A 25,381-nucleotide genomic window follows, 5' to 3' on the forward strand; every position below is an offset into this window, starting at 1 on the left:
TGTGTCTTTTTTTTTTTTTTTCTCTTCTCCTTTGGCAAATTCTCCAGCTTCAATTGCATTTCTAACTTGCAATCTTACCAATATGGTCTGGCAATGATATCTGTCTTGGGGGGATCACTTTTCCCCCCTTTTGCTCTGCAACAGCCAGTTGATTCTTATGAAACATCCCTCTCCCATCCACTTGGCTTTGCTCTGCAGCTTCGTGGGGTGTGAACTTTGAAAGAATCATCTCAGATTATTCACATTTATAACTGTTTTTTTTTTTTCAGCGGTGCCCCACCACACCAGTCACTAACTCACTTGTACAACAAAAAGACAGTGCTTCCCAAAAAGCAGAGGGTGGGCTGCGATCTAAGAAGAAAACTACACAGAAAACTCTTTGATATGGGAGTTTTTCTCAAGAGAAGTGGAGGTCACCTCCCGGCCACAAAAAGCGCCGGCTACCAGCCCTTAATCTGGGAAACACCCTCAACAGAGCGCACCGCCCCGCACAACCAAGCCACTGTGGCGGTGGGGAGGTGCACACACCGACCCACGGCCCGTGCACAGAACAGCCCAGCAGCCCGCTTTCGGCCCACAAGGTCGCGCAGGGCCGTACACCCGGCACCGAGGGCCGCGGGCCGCTGTTTGGGCCTGGGGTGGCGCGGGAGGTGGGCGGGCCAGGAAGGGCCGATGGGGGCGAGGCTCCGGGGGCCCGGACGGCGGGAAGGCTCCCCCGGCCGCGGCGGGGGCGGGGCAGCGGTGCCGCGGGGCGGGGAGGGAGCCTCGCCCGTGGCTGTGGGCGCTAACCGGGGCGAAAGGCCCGAGGAACCGGGCGGCGGCGCGGCCCGGTGGGCGTGGTCGGGCCGGGCCGGGCCGCGCCGCCCGCCCGCCCGAACGCGGGGTCGTGACGCCCTCTGGTGGGGACGGCGCGCGGCGCGGCCCGGCCCTGCGCGACCCGTCCCGGCCTGGTGGGGCCCGGCCCGGCGGTGGCCGGGGTGCAGGCGAGGTGCGGTGCCGGTCCCCGGCTGGCGGCCGGTGTGGGAAGGGCGCGGTGCAGGCGCAGCTCGAGGCGTTTGTGCTGGTATGGGCAGGGGGAGGGGAGGGGTTCGTGGGTACGGGTAGAGGTTTGGGGCGGCTCGGGGTTCGTGTGTGTGGGTGCGCGTCCGGGGGGGGGGGGTGTACCACCGCCTCGCAGCCCAGAGATCGTCTCTGCCTGCTGCATTACGGGGCAGAAGTAAATACAGCCCATGCTGTGTTTTAGCCCTGTGGATAAACCAGTGCCCCATCTCTCTGAGCCCCCACAGCCTCTTGGGACCCTTTGGGGTGAGGGATGAGGACTGATGTAATTTAGGAGCAAATGACTTGGCCATCCAGGTTCCCAGCTGGTGTCAAGTGGCCCGTGGCTGCACTCAGCAAGAGCACAAGCCCCAGCAGGGCATTCTCCGGGGGTAAGGGATGAGGGCGTGACCTCGGGTCCCCACGGGTCCCCCATGACCCAGCTGGACCAGGCACCAGAAGTCTTATCACAGCATGTTGCTTCATGCACCGCCTCGGGAGGGTCTGCCCAGAGCTTCTCATGCATCCAAACTGGAGTGCAACGTGGCGTGAGAGCAGGATAGGTGCCACCAATATCCCAGAACCCCTGTTAGCAGACAATTTAGTGTCTAAAACTCCCAGATTATACCCGTTGGAGGAGATACCTTCATTTTCTCTGTCCTTTTCTCACACATGCCCTGCCTAAATTTGGTGTGCTTTTGTTTTGTTGTGTCCTGCTTTTGTTTTGTTGTGTCCTGAAGAAGTCTAGTAAAAGCTGAAAGAGTTGAAATGCAGGTTGTTGACCTCAACATTTTAGCTAGTTCAGGTCCGCTTCTTGTGTATTACTGAGTTAGGTTTGGTCATGCTTAAACACAGTTTTGCATTAACTGTGTCAGCAAGAACCACCTATATGCCACTGTTTGGGATAAATACAGCGGATTTCTTTTTTCGGGGCCATAGAAGAGAAATGTCGTTTTGGCCCTTCCAGCCACATGCAGGAGGTGGTAGTTGTGAATTTCAGAGCAGAAAGCCTTTCTAGCTTTCTGAGCTCCTGAAGTAGGGAGGGTGCTCTTTGCTATCTGGCGTCAAACATGTTTTGAAAGTGTTGTTTGCTCATTGTCATTGGTGCCAGCCCAGATCTCTGTTTGCCAGAGCTGGTGGTTTGGCATCACTGATCTAGAGTGAGATCAAACAAGGGGGAATACGGAGCCAGAGCCTCAGTTTATTTACCCTAGTGTGAGTGAATGGAGAGATGCCAGTGTTAAATGTAGGTAAGCAAATACATAATCTGTCACTTGGACTCATTTTGACACTTAGTAAGAATAACTTACAATGCATCCTGTTGGGCTACACTAAAAAAGCAAAGACTTGTGCATCTACTTTATCCATACATTTCTAACTAAAGAGGAGGTTTGTAATCCATTAGCAAAGTAAAATGTGAATGTTGCCTAACTCCATATTCCTGTCACCCAGCATAACTTGCACCTCTATAATTTCCCTTCTGTGGAATGTGTTCTTCCCTTTGGCAGGAATAACAGGTAGTATAGTTCTCTTAAATTGTTTGTAAGTGTCCAGTAGATATTGGACATAACCAAAATAATGTCTTAAAATACATTTTAATACACCAAGTGAACCACTGAACAATATAGAACAGCCTAAGACTATACATGTTGTGTGTAAGATTTTGTTGTTGTTGTTACATGCTGACAGTGTGCTTAGTATTTTGGCACAACTTAATTTTTTCTGGGGAAGGTTCATAGAGGGTAAACAGTCCATCGGGGGAGCTGGGAGCACTGATCTTTTGTTTCTGATGAGTGTGGTCAAGGCATATGGCATCGTATATTTCACCATTGCTGATTTATATTTGTAGCTGGGCCTCTGTGTTTCACAAACCAAAATAAATTAGGTAACTGAAGTTGTTCTGTGTTCAAAATTCTGGTTTTGTTAATTTGTATGAAGTAGTAGAATTAGTTTTGGATTTGAAGAAATGTCCTGTACAGTTTGCTGCAGGCAACTGGCAACTGTGTTTGCAAGTAGGCAAACATTACTTAACCCTCAGATAATGCTATGCTTAAATGATTTAAATAGTTTGTTTGATTGTTCATTTTTTCTGCTGGCTTTCACAAATAGTCTATTGAATGAATTTACTACTAGCTATTGAAACAGTAGCATTTAAGTAAATATTACACAGTATTTTCACAAGGCCATTTTCTGTTTCCAGAGCCTAGGCACTGAAGCAGAAACTTGATTCAAAATGTCTCATTTAGCTAATCAAGGAAAAGAAATATCTGATTTCTGTCTGGTATTCTGAGTTTCAGCATTATTTTGACTAATCTTGCAATGAATTACTGTGGACAACGAATAACTCAGACAATAATTTTAAATGAATAACTGAGAAACACAACAATGTCTGCAGATAAAAAAAAATATTAATAAGTTATTCACCATGAACTATCCACCCAGCCATAGCTGTGCGGTAACTCTTGTTCATATGGGGCTTTGGAGAACATTAGCACCTCACTTGTCTTCCATGCCCCTTCAGCAACAGCAGCCCTGCAGGATACATGTGGCTTGTTGCATGTCAGACTGGTGGTTAGGTGAGACATCTACAGTGAATGGTTTGCAAGAGTTTCCTTCTAGGCCAGCAGTTTGTAAACAGCCTTCCAAAATTCTGTGAAAATGGTTCCATTCCCCATTTGCCTCTGGATAATAAATAGCAGGAGTCCTGCACTTCACTATATCTCTTCCTCAGTTCTTCTCCTGAAGGTTGAGTCCAGGGTTAGAAGCCAGTTTCTCCTGGATTTCCTTCATGGCTGAAATTTGTTAACAGGAACTTGATTACTGCAATGGATGTAACTTGGGAGGTAATGGCTACTTCTGGCTATTTGCTGAAGTAATCAATTGCACTAATATTGTAGCAGCAATCCCCTGCTTCTACTTGAGGTGTTCCTCCAATTTCAATGGCATTTTCCCCCCTGCAGAATGAAGGATCTGGCAACAAAAGGCATCACATGCTCCAGCTGTTTTATCAGGCTGTGGCTGGGTGACAGTAGCATTGTTACACCTCAGACAGGCTCTGTGGGATATTTACAGCTTTCCTCAACTTCAGAGCTGAATCCTGGCTCCCTGCATATATCCCCAACTCTTTGCTTGATTGGGCTGCCCTGTGCATGACTGTCACGAGTGTGTGGAATACAACTGAGTCAGGTTGTGGCAAGTACCTTTGGCTGTTGAAGGTAGCAAATCACACTTACTATTTTTAGGAGTCGTGTTAGTGACCAGAGACCATGGCCAGAAATGAAACCATATTGTTGTGTGAACTATGCAAATATGAAATAAAAAGTCTCGTCCAATGACTGTAGGCAGCTAGTAGTCAGTTCAAATGAAGGGCAGGGTGGTGATAATCAAGATAATTTTTCATTTTTATGCATGTCTTCCAGTTGGCTAATCCTATGCACCTTTTTGTTCAAAACACCTTTCATTTTCTACTTTATATTCTGTAGATATTGTGTACCATGAGTTGCTACATTTCTGTCTCACCTTCCAGGTGCTGCCAAAGGCAAATGACCTTCATCACCAGCATTTTCCCATGGTGAGCTTTGCCTGGAATTAGAGAAAAGAAAAAACTGAAATGAACAGCTCAGTGTGACCGTGCAGCTTGAGTCACTTGAACCATGTCAGATGGCAAACTATATTCTTAGTGGTCCTTCTGTGCAGCCAGTTTGTCTTCCAAAGAGGACATAAACCCTTTTTCTCAGGTGGGTGCTTCACCTTTCACCAAGAGGTTTGCTTGGCCTCTTTTGCTCCTCTGATGCACTTGTTCCCTCATGTTTTTCATATATTCTCAGTGCCAGCAAAAGTGCTGGATCTCACAGAATGAAGACAGTTAGGCAAACAAGGTAATCACTGAGGCTTTTATCAGTCAGTTCCTCAAAATTAAACTGAGCAACATTTATCCGGGAAAACATAGCATTGCTCTGCCTGGCGAATTTCCATTACTCTTGCATAATGTGGATACATTTGGCATAGACATACCATGAGGTTCAAGTCTCGGGAAAGGATGCCAAGTAGTCACATCTGCTGGCTTGGGTGCCAGAGCAAACACTCCGCATTGCCTGAGTCAGGGCTTATGCTTCTCTTGGAGTTCAAAAGACTAGTGGAGGGAAAATTGTCTGCATAAAGGAATTTCAGCTGAATGTTCATATAGCTCTCAGATTTCTCTGTGCTGCTCTGGGGTCTCAGCATTGATTATCACCCAGATAACTGTTCCCCCAACACCAGGATGGCCCTTTCAAGATCAGTGAGACACTATGCTGGGAAAGCACTAGGCTGATAATTTAATGAGAAAAAGATGGAACTCTTGTGTTATATCACTTGCAAGATCCCACCTATTCTTAAGTCATGGTGCACGCAAATGCTTGCTCAGACATCCAAAGAAGTGAAGTTTCCTCAGAGTCCCAAGAACACTGGCCCAGTGGGAAGAAATGCTGGTGGACTGCTCTCATTCACAGCTGACTTGTTAAGCTCACGTAGACTCATATCCCAAGGAAAACCACCCATTTTTTTCCTCTTCCTTGGGAACAAGAATCTGAGACAACCATTCAACAATTAAATTCTCCTTCATAACTGCTGGGGATTGGCTTGCCTTATAGATATCAACACATTCCAAGGCTAAGCGGGGGTCTCACATCTCTCCTGACTGCTGTTTAATGTATAAACATAGTTGCACAGTTCAGTGTGATAAACTTGGTGCAGACAGTTGACATTGAGAAAGTAGGTAAATTGTTTTCTTTGCCAGTGGGAGTAAAAGATACCCAGTGGGAGGGTTTAGGAGAAGGTCAGTGCAGAAGTGTATTCCTCTCCCATCCCAACAGCAACAACAAAATGTACAGGGTAAGACTGGAGGAAAGGTAAGGCTGGGCCAGTTGTCACAGTCCAAAATTGTAAGTACACAAGATTCCCACAACTACCTCAAGCCACATGTATCAGGGTTTACTTTTAAGTTAGTGAGAGCAGTTGAATTTCTGTAAGCCCTCTGAAAACATAGCTGGCTGTAGGAGAGATACCAGGTAGATCACTATCCAACATCACTATAACAGGCCTGCCTTAAGATGCTAATTTTAGGAAAATGAGATAGAGCGTGCACCCTACACAAAAGACCACATTACAAGTAGCAACATCACATCGTAGATTTTGAGGGGGAGAGTCAAGGAACATTTGAGCTGTTTTCCCTGCAGGAGGACTTCCCTAGAACATTTTATGGATCTTAAACTGCAGTTTTCCATTCTGCAAGCCTACTTCTGCAATATTTCCTTTATCAGTTAAAGACACTGATGTTTGTGGAGCGTAAGTTTTAGAATCCTAAGCACATATTTATGGGGAACAGCCTGAGATTTGTATGTCTAAGTGTTCCTGGCAAACATGGCCGAGTAGCCTTGGAACTGAAAATGAACAGTGCCATCTGAGTCAGTCAAACCTATCATAACTACTGCATGAGCTGGATTTAACACTCACAAAGTACATTTTAGAAGTGACGCATGGGGTTTGTATCTCATTCAAAAATAACAATTAATTCATTCAGACATTTGATGGTATATAGTACTAGGAGCAAGCGGAGTCTCCATCCTTGTGTTACATTATTTGCTGCAAGCAATTTATGCAGATGTTATTCTTTTCAAAAGGGAAGTCAGCAAGTGTCTTCTGTGGGATATACTTTATTATGACTCTCTTCAGCAGAGATCAGCACAGATGCCTGATAGAGGCATTTGCCCATTGCTTAATTCAGGCTTTGTCTGAACTAAAGGAGGGGATAGATGTGGTCAGTGCTTAGAGGCAGATGGAGCCCAGTCTTGGTGGTTGAGAGGGGGAACAATGCAGCCAGACAGCTCCTATCGTGGTCAGCTTGACTGTACTTACAGCACTAAGCAGAGCTAATTGAGGAGGCTGTGTTACTTCTCTGAATTTCTGTGCTTATTTCTGAGTAAGCAGATCCATGGATGTTGTCAGGAGACTTCTCTGCTCAGCTGACATCGTGCAAAACTCAAGAATGTGGTCTGGATCTGAATCATTGGGAGTTTCCTCCTGAAGGGAAATACATGCTTTAAAATGCCCTGCTGAAACAGCGTATCAGTGAACAGACTGTTTAAAGAAAAGTTTGTGTATTAGCCCCCAGTAGCCAAGTTAAGTTTGCAATGAGCTCAGACCAGGCTGCTCAGGGCTTCATCTGGTTGGGTCTTGAAAACTTTGAAAGATGGAGGCTGCACAACTTCTTCATTTCATGGAGAAATGACACTTGCAATAGTTTAGTTTGCCACCATCAAAGGTAGAAGCTCCGCACACCTTCAGCCAGGCTACTGCCTCTCTGGTACAACATCTCCCTGCCAACTGTGGAGTTTCCTCTTCATTAGTGAGACTGTAGGTTGTCAAGCTGGTTTGTCACAGGAAACAGAGATTCAGGGTAGAGATGCAGAGGAAACTCTGGACAGTTTTAGCATCAAAATTTCAAATACTAAAGCTGCACCACTGAAATGTGCTACCACACCTCTGAACAGCTGAGCCTAGTAATCCCACTGCAAGAGAAATGTGATGTCGTCTATTCTATCACTGTCTAGTCTGTGTCACGATTTCAAAAGACTCTAGATGTTAGTGTGAGGTATTGTGGTCTGCATTTAGAAACTTGGGAGAACTACAGACTTTTCTGTTCACTGCAATGATTCACTCCACCTTTCCCATGTCCTGCAGAAACCCTGCAAACCCCCATATTTGCAAATCATCTTTAAAACCAAACCATTTCGTTGTAATCCAGCAATAGTGAAAGTGCTTTTGTATTTACTGTGTATCATTGCACTAATTAAGATTTAAGTTATTTTTCATATTTGGAATTACTACATCTACAAGAGGTCTACCAGACAGAAGCCGCTTATTTTATCACACGGATAGTTGTGGAGAAAGGGCAAACACAATCCACCTGCAAAGCCCCATTCTCAGAATAATCTTGCAATAAGCTACACTGTAAAAGAGCAGCCCTAAAAGCAAAAGCCCCCACAAGGACTGTCCCTCAATCATTTCTCTGCACCAGCCTCCTGAGTATGAAATGCCATCATGGCTGAGCACAGAGAAGTAAGTGATTTATAGCTAAAATGAGGCCTTCAATGGCTAAAGGTCTATACGGGACTGGAGAGTTTGTTTGCTGAGTTACTATGCAAATTTAACAATTAAATCTTCTCTCAGCTCCTGAGGGAATAAGAGGGATTACTAAGGAGAAGGAATTTGACACAATTGAAGAAAAAAAGAGATGAAAATGGAAGGATTTCCTGCAGTTGATCAGTTCTGCCCTGCACAGTAGGCATCACAGCAGTTAGTGAGAGTTACTACAGTGATTTCCAGGAAGATTTGTACAAAGCAGGGGAAATACAATGAGGAAATATAAAACCTCCACCATGTAAGTCAACTTTTATTTGTTTGTCTGTTTGCAAGACTGAATTATGAATTTATCTTCAAGGCCTCGAGTGAACTCCACACTTCTTGCTTCTGCATCCAGCCAACTAAAAATAACTAAATAACCTCAGAAAGGAAAAAAAAAAGCCAACCAAGAAACAACAACTCTCTTTGGTTTGACTGATCTGAGCCTTTCTAATTTTTTTTTTATTTTTTTTTTTTTTCACTATCGCCACTTCCTAAGCTTGGTAGTTTGAACAAGAGACTTCTGTTTTGACAGCCTGTCTCCTGGGTTCCCCACTGAAAAGGCCAAAGCTCCCAGTGAAGCAGCAGTAGCTGCCTTTAAACAGGAGACGAGCACTTCTTGCTTTCCTGTACTGCATGCAAATAGAGAGGCTCAGTGCTACCCAGATCTGCCAAGCTTCCCTCTAACGTGCCTTCTGCATGGCAATGGCCAGTACAAGTGATCATCCAGCAATGTGTCTTTGAGTGTGTTAATGTCTCTGACCCTGGTCCACTGATCACCCGCTTCGGCAGGGGACTCGTCATCTGTACAAACAGCATTTACAGAGCCCGCAGCATCCCAGCTGTACGTGACAGGGAGCACTGCTTTATGCTCTGGCTGTTCAGCAGAGCTCGGTGAAGGGCAGCTGCCCCTTCCATGTTTGTAAGTAACACTTCCATGACAACACCTTCAGCTCATTAGTTTTGTTTGTTTCTTTCTAGAATGGCAGTATATTTTCTAGTTTTTCAAGTGCGCTAAAGAATGGGCCATCATATCTGTTACTAAGCTACCCACGGGGTAATTCAGGAAAAGGCTGGAGGTTTTAAAAACAGAGGAGAGATGATCACATGGCAGAAACTATATTTACTCCTCCAACCCCCACCTCACCACCTGATCCTCTGCTGTGGTGCCAGAACCAGAGCCCGATACATACATTTGTAGTCACACATGCATGAAAATGTGTTTAATAAAGTGAGAAACTCTAAACCCCAAATTAACAAAACTTCAGGCAAAGGCAGTCAGATGCTGCCTTCTTCTACCTTTCTGTTTGTTTATTTCTTTGATGAAGGAAAAAGCAATGCTGCCTTTCCCTCTGTCAAGGGGAAACCAAGTAGTCAGTCAACCCCGAAAGAGTTAAAGTGCGGTGGACTCTATGGGAGTGGGGGAGCAGGTGGCTTATCTGGGTGTTTGTGAAGGTGATTTTTGAGTTGACGTGTAATGATTTTTTCCAGGGCCACACAGCAGTTACGGGCTTCCAAGGCATGGGCTACCATCCACATCTCATTTTTGACCTGGCTGTGTCCCCCCAGCCAGGGATCTGAAGCTGTAAAATCCATGCCATTACAATATATCAGCACCATAGCTTGGGAAAAAAACTCATATCCAGTTGGCACAATGCCCTAGATTTGCACCCTAGAAGCAAAGAAAATATAGAAATATGCAGAATACATGTGAAGTCTCTATTTAGTCATGTCAAAATCCTTCGCTGATTGCTCAACATACATATACACATCTTACTTTCAAAGCTGACTCTAGACTGGGAAGAGAAGGATTGTAACATGTGGTGTAAATGTCTGGACACTGGCTGAATTGATAGGGGAGGCTGATACACTCCCTCATCTGCACTAATGGGGAGAAAAGCCACAAGCAAAGCATCATTTTGCTTTGTTGCTTCCTGTAAAAACTGCTTCAGGTTCAGGTGCACAAGATAACATCACCCACCAGCTTAGGAAATACAGCTAGCTGGCACCACTGAATAATGCTGAGAGTCCTTTTCATAAAAAGCAAAGGATTTTCCTCTCCTTTCAAGCCAACCCTGAAAGTGAAACTATAAAGGGAGGACAGTCACCAAAGAGCTGCTGCTAACAGCTATTAAGAACTATCTATGGGCATGTTCTTGGAAAAAAAATACAAAAAAAGGATCTTATCATGCTATATAAAAGATTATTTTCGTCCCTAAACCCCACAAGATCTGGTTAAATCTCCAAATCTCTATCCAGAGGTTTTTGATAACTTTCACAACACAAATATTTCAAGGCACTGTTGTGTGGAAGATCATGCATGTGCACTGGAATTCCCACATCTATATTCTTATCTAGCCAAACTTGAATGGCCCTTTTTTTCTTCTGCTATAAAGACTGGACCCTAAGTAGAGCATGCAGGCACAGATGAGGAACAGCAGCACAATTGGTTTTCTATTTTCTTCTTCCCCCACACATACCTACCCACAGAGAATACAGAAAATACAGAAAACTATATTGATGCTATGACCTGTGCACATGAACAGCAGCCAGGCAGATGGAGCAGGCCAGGCATAAGGATCCATCCAACAGACAAATGCAGCAGGATTGGTGCAGGAGTGAAGGAGGACAGAGGTAGCAATGACCTCAGCTGGCCCACAGAGAGCAGAGAGAGAAGGGTGCACAACATGCCGCTCCCTGAAAAGATACTGAGAACAGAAGGGAGAGAGAAAATAGGGAGCTGAGCACAGGTGATTGGCTAAAAAACCACGAAGAAGAGAAAATGTCACCTTCAGGGAGGAGGTGGTTCTGTAAATGCTGATTCAGGTATAGCCTGAACCAGGGCAGGGAGATATTGAAATGAAAAGGCTCCTATTTACTTTAACAAATTGCTGCACAATGACTACCTATTTGGGTCTCTGCCACTTTCTTCCCAGCAGTTTCTCCCTCCTATAACCTGGCTTGTCTTATTTACAGTGGCAATTTGGCTCACAAGCCCTCCCTCCTTCTCTGCCAGCTCAGCTGCCACCCCAGCCAGCTTTCACAGTAGCCACAAATCCTCCACTGCTCCCGCCTTTTGCTGACAGCACTTTCTGGAGTAAGTATGTCTGGTAGCTCAACTTCAAAGACTATGGCACACACCAGGTCACGTTCCCTTTGTGGACTATTCATCAGTGTTCTCCATTTCAGTATCGGAATAAGAAGAAAAGACATAAACTGAGACTGAGGTACGCTAAGGAGTGGAAGAAACCTTCAATGCCTACTTGCTATAAGCCAGAATGCTCCTCCCTTAGTTTTATGAGCATCAGCTTAACTTACAAAATTAAGGAAAGGGAAAAAAAAATTCCACCCTGGAGAAATTTTCTCAATCAAGTTAAGCATTTTTTTCTTGAACAGCAGGGTCTATAAATGGAATGCTGATACAACCTTAACCTTGGCAGCACAAGCACTTGGGCTGTGATAATCAATGTAAAGAACAGTATCAGTGCTTTGAGTGTCAGTAAGAATCCTTGAGAACCTTGCATAGAGTGGTACAAACAGAACAAAAAAGGGGTCACAACTCAACAAAAAGGGCTTAGAAATTTCTCTTCCTCTGCTGATGTTCAAAGGCTTCTTTCTCTATATTTGATACAAAAACAATACAAAAATAAAATGTCACTTATCCACAGTCTTGAAGCTGAAGTTAAGTCCTATCTGCATGCAGACCTTGACAGCTTCAGACCAGAAGCAAGCAGCCATTGTAGATCTTGAGCACACATGTTACTACATATGTAGAAGCTGTGTGAGAACAGTTGCGATAGGGACAGCCTGTTATTAGGAAGAAGATATGCTGAGTTTCAGGTTCATGTTACCAGGAGACTCGAAAAAGTTGAAACTCAGCCTAACCAGGCTGCCAATGGCCTCTAATGAAAATTTCCATTTGGAAAGGCTTGATGTTGACTTGGCATGACACCAAACAAGCAGCCTGCTGCAAAATTTTACACCAATTGTATTTCTCCTAATTAAACCCTGTCTGACCTCAGCATTAAGAAACAATTTGTTTCAGGATATAACCAGCACACATAAGCAATTACATTCTGTTTGCCCTATTAGCATTATTTGGCTTCTATGCTTTCCAGTGCTCCTACTGTTGCAAATGCTGTCTGGAAGCCAGAGGTATAGAAAGTGTGGAGTGCTCTAACTTTTTTTGTAGGGTAGGGAGGAAAGGGAGGAGAGGAATTGAAGCTGAAACAGAAAATATCATCACCTTTTAGTCAAACCATAGGCACCCAGAAGTAGTGATGAGTTGGTGCCTTCATGTTTATTCAGGGACAATGGAAGACAGAAATAAAGTGCCTTATGCAAACCATTGAGAATACATATATATCAATTTGTTGCTTTTTTTTTTTTTTTTAAAAAAGATAACCTAATTATCTGTTATGTCTCTTAGCTTGTTATTTTTCATCCAGTTCTCTAACTCCTGCTTCTTACCAATCAGTTAGAAGTATCAGAAAGGACAGACTTTGGTGTCCTGGCTGTGAAACACTAAAACATAACCTCCCCCTAGCAGGACACAGCATGCACTTGTCTCTCTCTTTCTGACAGCCAGGGGGAAAGTGGCTGTGGGAAGACAAGTGATTTGGATGTGGAGGTGAGAGGTGGGACCATGCTGCACCTCCAATGCTGAGTGGCATCTGCAGAGACTTTTCCAGTTCATTAGAAGTCATTCTCACTGGCAGTTCAGTACCCCTCAGGCACAGAAAGAAGAGTTGTTTAATACATATGGGATGTGAGGATATAGAAATCGTCCCTGCATCATGGTTTCTTTACAAGCCAGTGCTCTGGAAGGTCTTTGTCCCCAACAGATGGGGTGGTGTTCATTGGGTAAGGGTCTAGAGTGATGAGGAGGCTGGAGGAAGGGGAGAAAGGAGAAGGGGGTAGCCTGTCTTTTTGCAACATGCTCAGGGTGACTAAAATGTGTTAAGACAGTGGTAGGCTGCAGAGGAAAGAGATGAGTAAAACCAACTGAGATGTGTCTAGCACAGGACAAATCAGCTACAGTTTGGAAATCTCAACATCTTAAGTCCACAATGGGATAGGAGTAATACCTAAATTAGACCTTTCTGTGTTTCTTTGCTATTGTGAGACTGAAGACTTTCTAGTGTTCAGATATTCAAGGAACTGACTGGAAAATAGCAGCAAGATGTGTTTGTGCCAAGGCCATTAACCCTCCATTCTTGCCAACATCAAATTAAATAAACTGAGAAAACAATTTGCATAACACTGTCACAGCGATATACAGTCGAGGCAACCTTTTGGAAAACTGAGCTTGTGAAGAGGTATAGTGGAGTAGACACAGTCAATGACTATGTGGTCAAACCTGTGAGTGATTGAGCTTGACCTCTGGAAACAAGATCTGCAGGTCTATGCACAGTCCTCTCATACAGTTGTGTCAGACTCCTACGGGGCTCATATGGGCCATGAAGAACAGCCTCTCCCTTTGACCCCTGGTGCAAACTGCCAGTAAGTTTTTCTGGTGGTCTTCTAGAGGCTGATGAGATCCAGGAATGTACATAAATATGTGAAACATTTGAAAGCAACAAGAGAACAGCAAACATAGAGTCTGTGACTGCCGGAGGACATGGGGTCTGCTGGTGTGAAAATGTATAAAGTAATCACTTCTGTTACTGCCTGTACCTGTTCAGGCCTCAAGGAGGGAAAGGAAGGAGGCACTTGTTCCTTACAAGCAGTTGAACCATCTGCTTGAGCAGAACAGCAGAAGCCACTTCCCTGGCTTGCTTTCACTTGAACTAAACACATCCAGGAGACACTCCTATACCAGCTTGGAGTCCCAGCTATTTTTTATGTCCACACAACAAATGGAGCACTAGGATGTGCGATCCAGGATCCAAGATCTGAAACTCTGAGATGAGACACAAGACAGTGTAATGCACATCTGGAGTCTGAAATCTTTATGCTGAACTGGCACAGCTACTTATGGTTGCTTCAGAATTGCTATGGATTAGCAAAAAATGTATATATGGATAATTATCAAAGTATGTTTTAACTTGAGAGATTCTTTCAGCTCTCAATAAAACGTTTAAGGCTGAGTAAATACAAATATGCATTTTACACATTGCCTAACTATGCTCATTCTTTTCTATGTATTTGCATATTTAAACAATTGACTGTAAAGAATGTGTTGTGCTATCCCACATATAAACCCGAGAGTGCATGTCTAAATCCTATGCTAACTCTTTGAAAACATAAAGCTTAATTTTATTTAAGTACCAACTCAAGTAGTTTAATTTCCTTTCTTGTTTTGATTTTGTTCCTCCATGTAGGTCTCATCAAAAACAAAACAAATACAACCTACCTTAACACCTGCAAAGTTAAGAAAAAACCCTACAAAAAGAGAAGCTCTGTCTTGGAGCTGTCTGTGAGCTGATACAACATGTTCTTTACAGTCCATTGTGTAAATATGAAAATATGTGGAAATGGAGTATATTTAGGCAAGTTTAAAAATGCATAATATTTATTCAACTCTAATAGCTTCTTATTAGGAGTCAATAGAGTCTATCAACTAAATGGGTATTTCAACCATTTTCAATAGACCCATTATTTACTCAATAGACCATAATGATTCTGAAGGAGGCATTAGGGCCTATTATGCAAATCTGTGTGTATTGTAGGTGTATTCAAAAATAGTGAAATTTTGACCCTGGCTGTTCTACAGATCCTGATGCCACGGGTCTTTAAAAGCAAATTGTGTAAACCTAGTTTGAATGAAATAGAAAGGTTAGAAGTAGCACAGTGGAAATAATAATAGATTTTTTTGGTCAGACTACTAAACAGAGAATATAAAAAAATTTCAGTTCAACTTGAAGCAGTCTTTTTCTTCAGCAAAATAAAAAAAAAAAGGAAAAAATAATTGTGTCTCAGAAGAAACATTTCCTTTCACACACAGTGTTTTCACTCCTTTTTTATCCAGTAGCTACACAAATAACTTCATTGCATTTTCGGCTGGTTAGAGCATTCTCCCAGGAGACCTGCAGTGGATAACCTGCCTGACACTGGATGTGAGAGGGAGAGGTTTGAACATGAATTTGGACCTTTGCTAAGATGGCAATGCCAGTCACCCAGCACTCCTGTTGGTCAGACCTCCAATTTCTTTCCAGCTGTATTGCTCACAAATTGTTTGAGGCTGACTGAGAACAAATTTAAAAAAAAAAATTACTGCAGAAAAAAAACCTATAAAAATGGCCCATCTGTACTGGCATGGGGAAATCATAATAGCACTTGGTAGGTGACCTGATTCAGAACTAATAGGTATTAATGAAGATGCTTCATCTGAGTTCAGTGGGTTTTAGCTCTGTGTTCCTTGTTGCATGCCAGATACAAAGAGATTTCTTTAGGGAGACTTATAACCATCCTAGAGGAGACATATAACTAAAAAAGGTACTTCTGACTCACATAAAACCACATGAAACTCTCTCAAGTTCAGATGAATGTGATGAAACAGGTGTCTTCATTCTTATAAAATACTGAAAAAACAAAGATTTCTGAAAGAAAAAAGAAAATAGTCTCATACCTAACAATTTAACATACAGCAGTGAACATCCAGACTAACTCAAGGACCAGAAGTAATATCATAAAAGATCGGATAAAATATTTTGCACATGTGCCTATTTTGCAGATGTGGATCTATAGCTTGTACAAAGTCTCCAGGTATTGGGTGGATACTGCTGGTCAGTGCTTTTGGCTCTCCACTGTGACTTTGCAAAATAGAAAATAACATAAACAGGACATTAAAGAAAAAACAAATTGACTTTGCTTTAACTTGCAGTGTACTGGGATGTTATTTTGATTTGAAGGGCTCATTTTTCTCTCCTTTTTTTTTAATGTTGAAATATTCAAATCCAAACAAATCACCAAATGACTGGGTCTGCTTGTGTCAGAAACAGGCACATAAAACGCCTGCAGAAAACCAGTGAGCTGTATGCAGCAACAACAATGACTAAGTTACATTCTTCATCTGTGTATAAGTATGTCTAACCAGTGTTTTTAAGAAAGAGCACAGTCCCTGGTAAGGCAGGGTTTGTGGAAAGAAGCAATATTTTGTATGAAATTGCACCGTTTGGAATCACATGCACAGAACTAATGGACATACATTCACAGTTGTGTACAGCTGGTGTATTTGGAGAAAACCAGATGGACTTCTGGGCACTCAGACCCTTCATCATGTTCTGTTCATCAGAAATTAATTTGCAATTACAACCTGCAGGATGACCAAGATTATGAGTGTGTTATATCTGTCTCTGAAAACCATACAAGGTGAGTTAGCTGCACAGCCATTTACAGCTTTCTTAGTTTTAGTAGTGGCAGCAAGTAGGTCTTCTTCCCAGAATAAGGTTGCTAGTGAACATCAGCTGAGGTCTCCACAAGCTGGGAGCTGCCACTGAGAGCAACATGAGCCAAACAGATGTCCCGTGACAGTGTAGCTGGGCAGTTGTTATTGCTGGCCTGGAGCATACAGGAGTGAATGTGAGGTAAGAATGGACAGTGCATAAGGATCAACCAGGAATGAGGGTAAAGGTTTGAGTATCTTGACTATCTAGACAAAAGAACCCTAATCCTGCTATGCTTATCTATATTTGTGCTTTACAGTCTCATACCAACAACTAAAACTTCCTTTTTCTTTCCTTATTTTTTTTTTTCAGTCTTTGTGGGAAAGAATTATTGAAATGAGTTTCGGGGCAGATGAATACCCTGAAGGTGCTTTGGCCCATTACTTTCTTTTAGACCATTTACCTTTAACACTCACTTGAGCTACTGTTCGACAAAGTTAATAGCTGCAAATTCTTCAGGGATGGTTTGTTAAATCATGTCCAAGAAAATAAATATATGAATGAACAATCTCAGGAGAAAGTCCTGACATTTAAAAAAAAAGTGTAAATGAGTCTCAGAAGTATTAAGCCAAGAAATAGGCAAAGTACATTAGCAAAAGTGAGATATGTTTGCAGCAATTAGAGGAGGAGATAAAGTCTTCTCCAGGGGACCGCATCTGAGTTCTTGAAAGCTCAACCAAAAGCACGTTGTGTACTGCATCCTGGCATCTAACAGGACAGACCTGAATGTGTTCTGCTCGTAACTTCCCTCCCACTCTCCCAGCATTTCAGTGTGCTGTGGCTGCCACTGAATCGATGGACTTTGATATGAGGAAGCCAGAGCATAGCTTTGAACTCCACTGAACCCAATTATATCTGGTCATTTTGGAGGTGGTGCGACTCTGAGCTAGGAGGCAGAGAGTTCATGACAGACTCAAGTGCTGCAGCTGCAGCAACAAATTTGTCCCATGCTGTGGTATTGCAGGTTTTATGCTCCAGAAAAGAACTGGAAATCTGAACTAAGTTCTGCACTAATTAATAGAAAGCCATTTTGGCAACTGGTGTCTGGTATGTCCTGGGGTTAATACCTTTTAATTGTCATGACACAAGTGGTAAGTTTTATCTCTGAGAGTTACTGGAGGTGTGTAGGGTTTTAAAATCATTTGCTGAAATGGGGGGAAGTCAGCTTTTTTCCCACTACCAGTATAGAGCACATCTCTTGTCTTTGACAATAACACTTGCCGTTTAATGCTTGAGAGAGGGTGAGCATAGCAGGGACCTTAATTTCCTAGAGGTACAGGGAATACCACATCAAAATGATATTAGATAGCAGACTTAGTTTTGCCCATGGCTTGTGTAATTAAAGCCTAGCCTGGTGACAGGGTACTACATATAGAGAGAAAGACACCCTTGGGCAGAGGACTGCTGAAGTCTTATGCATCGCTAAAGTCCTATTTAAGTCTTTTTTACTTGGCTTTTTTAAAACCAATTTCATTCCTCAGCCCTGAAAATGCACCTGTGAAATGTTTCTGTAGACCTTCCCCAGTATTGACAGCTTTCAAATGCTCATTGCTGCTTCTTTTCTCACAGGGGCAAAGCCAGTGAATCAGTCCTGATCTCCACCACATTAAACAAGAGCAGCTTCCACTTGGTTCTCATGGCTGCCAGTGATTTCCCTCAAGAAAAAAGGAGAGGACCAAGAAGACCTTCCTTTCCAGCTTTTTTTTCAGGTGGAAAACCCAAGAAACTGTGCACCTTCCACATGCACATACATGCATATTTCAGTCCTCTTTCCTGTTAATAGCCTTTCCAATCTAGACTATATTTCAATTACAGGTAAACCTTTGCTTTGGATACAGAAGAGATCTTCTGAGACCTGCTTTTGCTTTGTGGTCAAATAACTGGAGTTGGCATTACCCAAATCTCTGCTAAACCCATATTTTTATTGTGCTTGTAGTTGCTGTATAAGATGTTTGAGCTCTTTTTATTGCCCCTTTTGATTGTTGGAATATTTTTCACTCTTTCTAAATATAATTTTAAATGCAAGAGAAATCTTCTTGGGATGGACTCTGATCAATGACCATTAGAACTTAAACCCATTGATTTGTTATAATGCATGGGTTTGTGGTTTTGATTATTCCTCTTACTCCTTATGAAAAGCTGCCATGAAACCATAGTGAAGAATGAACTTTTCCGTGTTAAAATTGTGTTGAAAAATCTGTGGTAAGAATGGTGAAATTCCTAGTTTCTAATCATTCTCTTGATCTTGAGAGGATCATTTTTCAGGTAGTCAGACTGAAAGTGGGAAGGGACTGATTTAAAAAGCATATTATGAGAAGACACTCCAAAATTTTAAAGCTGCAAAGCTAAGCCAAACTCTTGGTTATTATTAGCTGATACAAAGTTAGTGAAAAGTATTTGTAACAGAATTAAGAGAAAATAGTTTTCCCCCCCCAATCTCAAAACATAGAAGTGGGGAACCACTGCCTCCCAAATAATAGCAGCAGTCATAAAGGCCTCATCTAAGGACTGTGTCTTGTTTGACTTTTAAGTAAACATGAAAGATACCAAATTCTTAATTCTAAATAGCATTTAAGTAGAGAGAGTAGCAAACAGAAAACACAACTCAAAAAGTCCCATTATTTTACCTCCAGAATTGCCAGTAAACATGTTCTGAGTGCTCTTCAGATACTAAGGACAATTCTTCTGCCTTAACATCACATCACTAAAAATTAGATCTGTTATTTCTAATAACTCTCTTAAACATTGTTCTTTTAAAGACATTCCATACATAAACAAATGGTGGTATTCATCTAAGAAAAGTGTACAATGGCCAGAAACAAAAGCCAGCTACTAACAATGTGAAACTGAACTTTGTTTGTGTTTCATCTCTCTCAGGTTACATACATATTTAAAGGTTCCCAAGACCAAGGCCTCAGGTCTTTTTGCCTGAACAAATATCTGCAATGTTACAAAGGTAAGGAGGATTTTGAAGCTGTGAAGGTATTTGATATCTTCTGATATAAGAAAGTTAATTTAGTTGTTTAAATCAAAGCAAAATGCAAACCTCAACAGAGTATTAATAACCTCAGCCTCAACAGAAAGGCATTTGATTATGTAGAGTGGGATTTTTTCTGAAAATCATAGAGAAACCTCACTCCAGAGTAATGTCAGACGCTGAATTTTTCCCTCTGTGGTGATAACGTTCAGTGCAGCAACAGATTAACTTTCAGTGAGGAGGAAACAGATCTGGTTGCTTTTGTTGGCATTATTATGCTCAAGCTGCAGACACTCTGGTATACTCAGTAAGATTCTGAAAGGGAATTGAATTTTCCATTCTTTTTTTTTAATATACAGGATCAGCCTCAAACATTTGAGCACATTATACTTGTACTGCCCTGTGGGTCTGGAAAAGACACATATGGTCGCCAAGAATTCCATGTAGTTCCAGAATGCTGTTGAGCGTGACGTTTTCTGATGAAGATCATCTATGATTTTTTTCATCCGTCTGTTTCTGCTGTCCAGTTGTTAAAACCAATTACAGCTCATTCAGTTTTCTGCCCACTATAGCTAGACACAGTCATAGGACAAAACTCCCATAGAGTGTAAATGCTCTGATCAGCATATTAAGGGTATCATGTCAGAATGGTTAGCACCAAGAATTCCCACTGAGAACAATGAGAAAGGATGTTTGCTCATTTAATTGTCTTCTCTGATGACTGAACAGGTTATGAAGTCCCAAGGACTTATGAAAACATAAGCTTCAGGTTCTAGCCTGGAAGCATTTATTGTGAGGGATCTTGTTTCCTTCCATGTGGTCATGTGAGAAAGCCTGTTTCCCATCTATAAGGTGTAACACTAACTTCACTAATCTCTCATCTTTCTTCTCAGTCTGTGCCTAGACTCACAACACTGTATCTTTCATTTGCAATAGGTAAAAAAGAAAAATATTGTAGGTAGTCTTCTTCAGTTCATTACTGCAAATATAACAATTCTATTGCAAAATTGATGACTCTTCTCAGTGTGTTGTCCTAATCACTTTCTCTTCAAATTCATCAAAATACATTACCTATAACTCAATTATTGCTTGCCAATGACTGGTCAAAGGGCTGCTGTGGTCTTGTTTCTTTTAAACAAACTGTTTTCTTCTTCTTTTTCAAGGAGTGAGGAGAAGGTAGCTGTTGCCTCTCTCCCTCTGCCAGGGGTTGTGTCTCTCACTGGGTACTGGAGCTTCAGCACTGTGATCAGGAGATGTTGTTGGTGGTGATTTCTTTCCCATGGCACCTTTCATGCTCTTCAGTGGCTTTTTTGTAGCAGCAGAGTGGTTTCACAGCTGACTTCAGGTGTGCTGTTTGAATACCACTTTTCCAACACTGTGGTTCAAATGAGTTCATACATTCCTGGCACTTGCACACAAGCACGCTGGAAATGTATTATTTAAAGCCTTCCTTCCTTGGTGTTTCAGAAATAAAGGTGTAAACTTTCTTTAGAGGTCTGAGAAAAAAAATATTTCCTTTGCTCTTGTAGGAAGAAGTGAAAGGCCAGCCTTTGAGCCGTGTGTAGCCCCAGAGGGCCCTTGTGCCAGGAGAGGTGAGAATTACTGGAGATAATATTGTCATCTCCCTCTCTGCATCTGAGGATGGTGAAGCCACCGAGGCATGCTGTGCTGACACCTTGCCGCTACAGTTGCTAGAGGGACGGTGTGACATTACCAGAGCAACCATGCATTCCGCATCACACTTTCTGCTGGGCTGGGGAGGTAGGAGCTGCTTTAAAATTTTTATCATGTCTCTTCAAGATTTAGGATGCTTCTGTGCCTTCTACTATTGCCTGATTTACCAGTTGCTTGTGGTGGAGAGCAAACAAGGAAGCTGAAAAGCACACCATGTGGTAAACATATTTTGAAGGGCATTGTGAAGATTCAGCATAAAGACCATGAGGAGAGCTGGCTAGATCTTGTTTGGATTTTCATCAAATGTCCTTTTTCCTTCTCCCAGAAATACTTCACCAAGGAGTGCCCATTTGAAGGAAGGTGTGAAGAAGAGCCCTTTTGAGGGCCAAGACTCCTTGTCTCTCAAGGGTGTAAAAATCTGCAATTTTCCAAGCCAGAGTCTGGAGGTTTTTTTATTCTGCAAGTCAAGAATTTTGCAAAATATGAGTCTGTGAAGCCTCTCAAAAGATGGGCTTTTCACTCCATTACAGAATGAAAACAAGTTTGAAAGCTTATGAACTGGAATTGCTGGTCTCCAGATAGCAGTACATGATGAGCATTTCCCTTACAAAAAAACGGGTAAATACTCCAGAATATTGCAATAGCAATCCCAAGTAGAGCCGTAAAACCAATGTACAGTGGATGTGTTGAAGCAGAATGGTGACAAACTGCAGTAGTTTAATAGAAGCATCTGTGTGTGTGGCCATGTGGAGTACAGATCCAGTCAGTGTGTCACACACAAGTGGCACCTCTTGTTGGAGCCATGTCTCTGTAAAGCAATAGAAAAGAGCTGAGCTTGTTGAAGCATGGGATGTAAGAACATCTGCCCTTCAAAATGACAGTAATGCATCAGGTAAATGGAGGTGAGCTTGAGCTGCATGCTGCATCTGACATAATTAAAGGTGATGGAAAAGTACTGCTGTTGTAATGGGGAGATATGGTTTAATATATCTATCACAAAGAATGACTTTGTAAGAAGAGTGGAGCAGGAAATAAAGATGCACCAGATTTGTACCAGCAACAGGACTTCCCAGTACGCATTCTGCAGCATTCATCAGACACTTACTTGGTAGCACCTGCTGCATGACTGTTATCTCTGGGCATGTTTGAAATGTTAAGCTACACTTCCATGGACTATGTCAGGTCACACACATCTTGTTGCAAGGGACAAACCATGTGCAGTGGCTTACCCCTCTAACTTCTGTTCTTAGATGAAATCTTTGGGTAACTGTCAGGACAGTATGAGAAGTGACAGACAAACCTTAGATCAGGTCAGGGGACAAGGGTGTCCCCTGTTGTATGAGGACAAGACCCTGACCTTGTCCTCATACAACAGCCTCCTCCCCAGACTCTATAAGAAAATGGTTTTAATAAAACAAGACCTGTATCAAAATCTTAAATGGAATATGCAAAATAAGAATAATAAAACAGGAGTGATGCAAGTAACAGAGTTTCATGAGGAGAATGTGAAGCATGCAAAAGAAAAAAAAAAAAGAAATCAGGCCAGGCAAATGACTGCACAGATTGCAATTTAGATAGAATAAATGCACTAAGACCAGCAAGAAACCCATTTAAATATTCAAGCTGAGAAAGAACCAAGGCATGCACCAGAGTTTTAGTTGCCTCAGTCATTAACCAAGCACAGATTTTAAAGATGTTCAATAAATGGAATTGACAGGTCTTCACAACACAGTTAATACGGGAATGAAATGACAAATCAGAGTAAAAGGTTACACCCAATTGCTGTGCTGCAGCAGAAGAAATTTTATGTGGTGATCTTATTTCAGGAAAAAGAAAGAAAAAATAAATAAATGGGAAGGAGGCAAGTTAAGAGACAGAGCCTGAATAAATCTTATGCCTTATTCTTGTTATTAGAAATAAAAAATTAGCAAACATCGACTGGGAGACGTCACTGAAGCAATGCAAGACATGAGGAAAAGGATCCTTGAAAGAATAGAGAGACAACATCAGCTGACTGGAGATTTTAATGTAAAATATAGCAGATCCACTATGAACACAGAGACATTCCCAGCTCCCAGGTGGAATGCTTGGTCTGGTGCCATGGCTGAAGTGCTATGGAACAAGCAAACCTGGACACCTCTCCCAGGAGGGAAGGACTTGATATTTACCCAGACAAAGCCTGCAGTGAATCAGCTCTGCTGTTGGCATCTTTTGTATCCTTCTCAAGCTAAAAATTGCTGAAGATGGCTTGCTGAGTGGCCTCTGGTCCTCCCCACTTCCCCACGCTGCAGATGCGGGTAAGCCTGTGATGTCCTTCAGACTTCCTGGGGAATTATTGGGTCCCTTCTGGTGGAGGGCCAGTGCCACAAAGAACTATGGTGTATCAGAGCTTAGGCAATGGCACGGGCAACTCATTGCTACAAACACAGGGGTTCTTGGCTGAAGCCTGCTAGTGAGAGTGCAGGAGTCTTATAAGAAGACTTGGCCGTATGCTGCAGAGAGGGAGCAGCCAGCCAGCAGGGCTTGGACGTTGAGCCCTCTAGGGTGGCAGATCTGGGAATTCCTGAAGGAGAATAACAGTCTTTACTGATGCTTTTGCTTTTATTGCATTCAGGAAAATGGGCCTTGGGTGAAATTTTTCCTCCCTTTTTGGGGGGGTAAGTAAACAAGATTATTTTAAGATTATGCCAAGAGTACAATTGACTTACGCTGCTGATTTCTTATGCTAATAGAAACAACTCTGCAAGGCTTTGAAATTTTGGCTAATCATTCAGCCAAAATTGCTACTCTATTTTAATAATAAAGACATCTATTGATGATTTTGTTCTGGATTCACTAATCCAATCACAAATGCCTTTTCTCTGTAGTTTCTTTGTACTCATATTTCTTACTCTTTTTTTTTTTAATATAAAAATAATTGGAAAAGCCTCAATAAATAGATTACAGGAACAGAGAGGATTTCCATTACCATGCAAGTTCTTCCCCTTTCAGCATTTGCATGATGATCATTTAATAGCAGAACACAATTAGGGCAACTAGGGAAAAGTGTATGGCTCTGGGTTACGTGATACTGCCTTCATTTGCCAATACTGTGAGTGCACAAACAGACCCACAAAGCTGATTTCACTTGAAAATCCAGATTGGACACTGGTGCAGATGTTACATTGAGACCTTTTGTGAATAGAAATGCATGTCTTAGAACTGTTCCAGGCTCTTTTTCTCCTCAAAATGGAAAGATGAACTGAGGTCAACTGTTTCTTTTTTTTTTTTTTTTTTTTTTTTTCCTAGTAATTTTACAGACACGATTATTTTTAATCCAGTTTTCTGGTAAGAACTAGTTCATGCTCAGCAATTTAAAAGTTCCCTGCTTCTTTTCCTTCCAAAACTGCTGTGCTGCTTTCTGCGCATAGCCCTCTGCTCTCACCTCTCCTGGTGCTGTGGTCACTACCTTCTCCTGTCAGGTTTCAGCTGCTGAAGCCTTATGGATACATTCTCCTGATCCTTTCAGCTCAGTAGAGGGGGAGATTGCACTTGAAAAGACAAAGAGCTGACCAAAAAATGTGTAGGTCCAACTCTTAGTGATCAGATACAGTGGACATCTGCCAGGCAATTGAGGATGTGATAGTAATGGTCTGGAAACAACAGAAATGGGTTGTTTCTGCTATGGCTGCCCCACTTCGTCTCTCCTCCCATCTCCCTTCCAAATTATAATCCATACATCTACCATGGCCCTGCTGCACACAAGGTGTATCCCTGTGTTCCCACCACCTCCAACCTCCCTTCCAGGCACCAGGTGCGAAACACTGCTTTTGGATTTAGAGAGCTCAAGACACATCAGGAGATCTGGTCTTTTCCAGATAAGGGACAGACCAGCTGTGCTGTGGATGTAGAAGAATAAAGATCACTACACCCTTGTCACATCCAGCAGGAAAGTGCAGACACAGGGAACTGTAGGGATGTCATTTTCTCTTTGCTTATATCTAATTTTTTCACACTGCTGAAACCCTTTTCAGGGGAATACTATTTTGCAAGAATTTAGTCTCATGAGCTGTATTTCTCAACTGGGCAAATTTTTTCTATATTCATGTGATAAGATTATTTATAAGGACTATAACAAGTACTATTCATTTCACAGATTATGACT

General features: G+C 42.3%; 2 long non-coding RNA genes across 2 annotated transcripts; both read left to right on the forward strand.

The window, feature by feature from the left end:
* The first annotated feature begins 18,169 nt into the window (after positions 1-18,169).
* LOC141940936 (uncharacterized) lies at positions 18,170-21,840 on the forward strand. Its single transcript, XR_012628166.1, has 4 exons — positions 18,170-18,295; positions 19,464-19,542; positions 21,093-21,324; positions 21,563-21,840. It is a non-coding gene; the product is annotated as an uncharacterized LOC141940936 (long non-coding RNA).
* A 21-nt stretch (positions 21,841-21,861) lies between these two features.
* LOC141940935 (uncharacterized) lies at positions 21,862-24,076 on the forward strand. The gene is made up of 2 exons (XR_012628165.1): positions 21,862-22,129; positions 23,152-24,076. It is a non-coding gene; the product is annotated as an uncharacterized LOC141940935 (long non-coding RNA).
* The last annotated feature ends 1,305 nt before the right edge of the window (positions 24,077-25,381 follow it).

This window comes from Strix uralensis, chromosome 3 (genome assembly GCF_047716275.1).
Source record: "Strix uralensis isolate ZFMK-TIS-50842 chromosome 3, bStrUra1, whole genome shotgun sequence".
Taxonomy (NCBI): Eukaryota; Metazoa; Chordata; class Aves; order Strigiformes; family Strigidae; genus Strix; species Strix uralensis.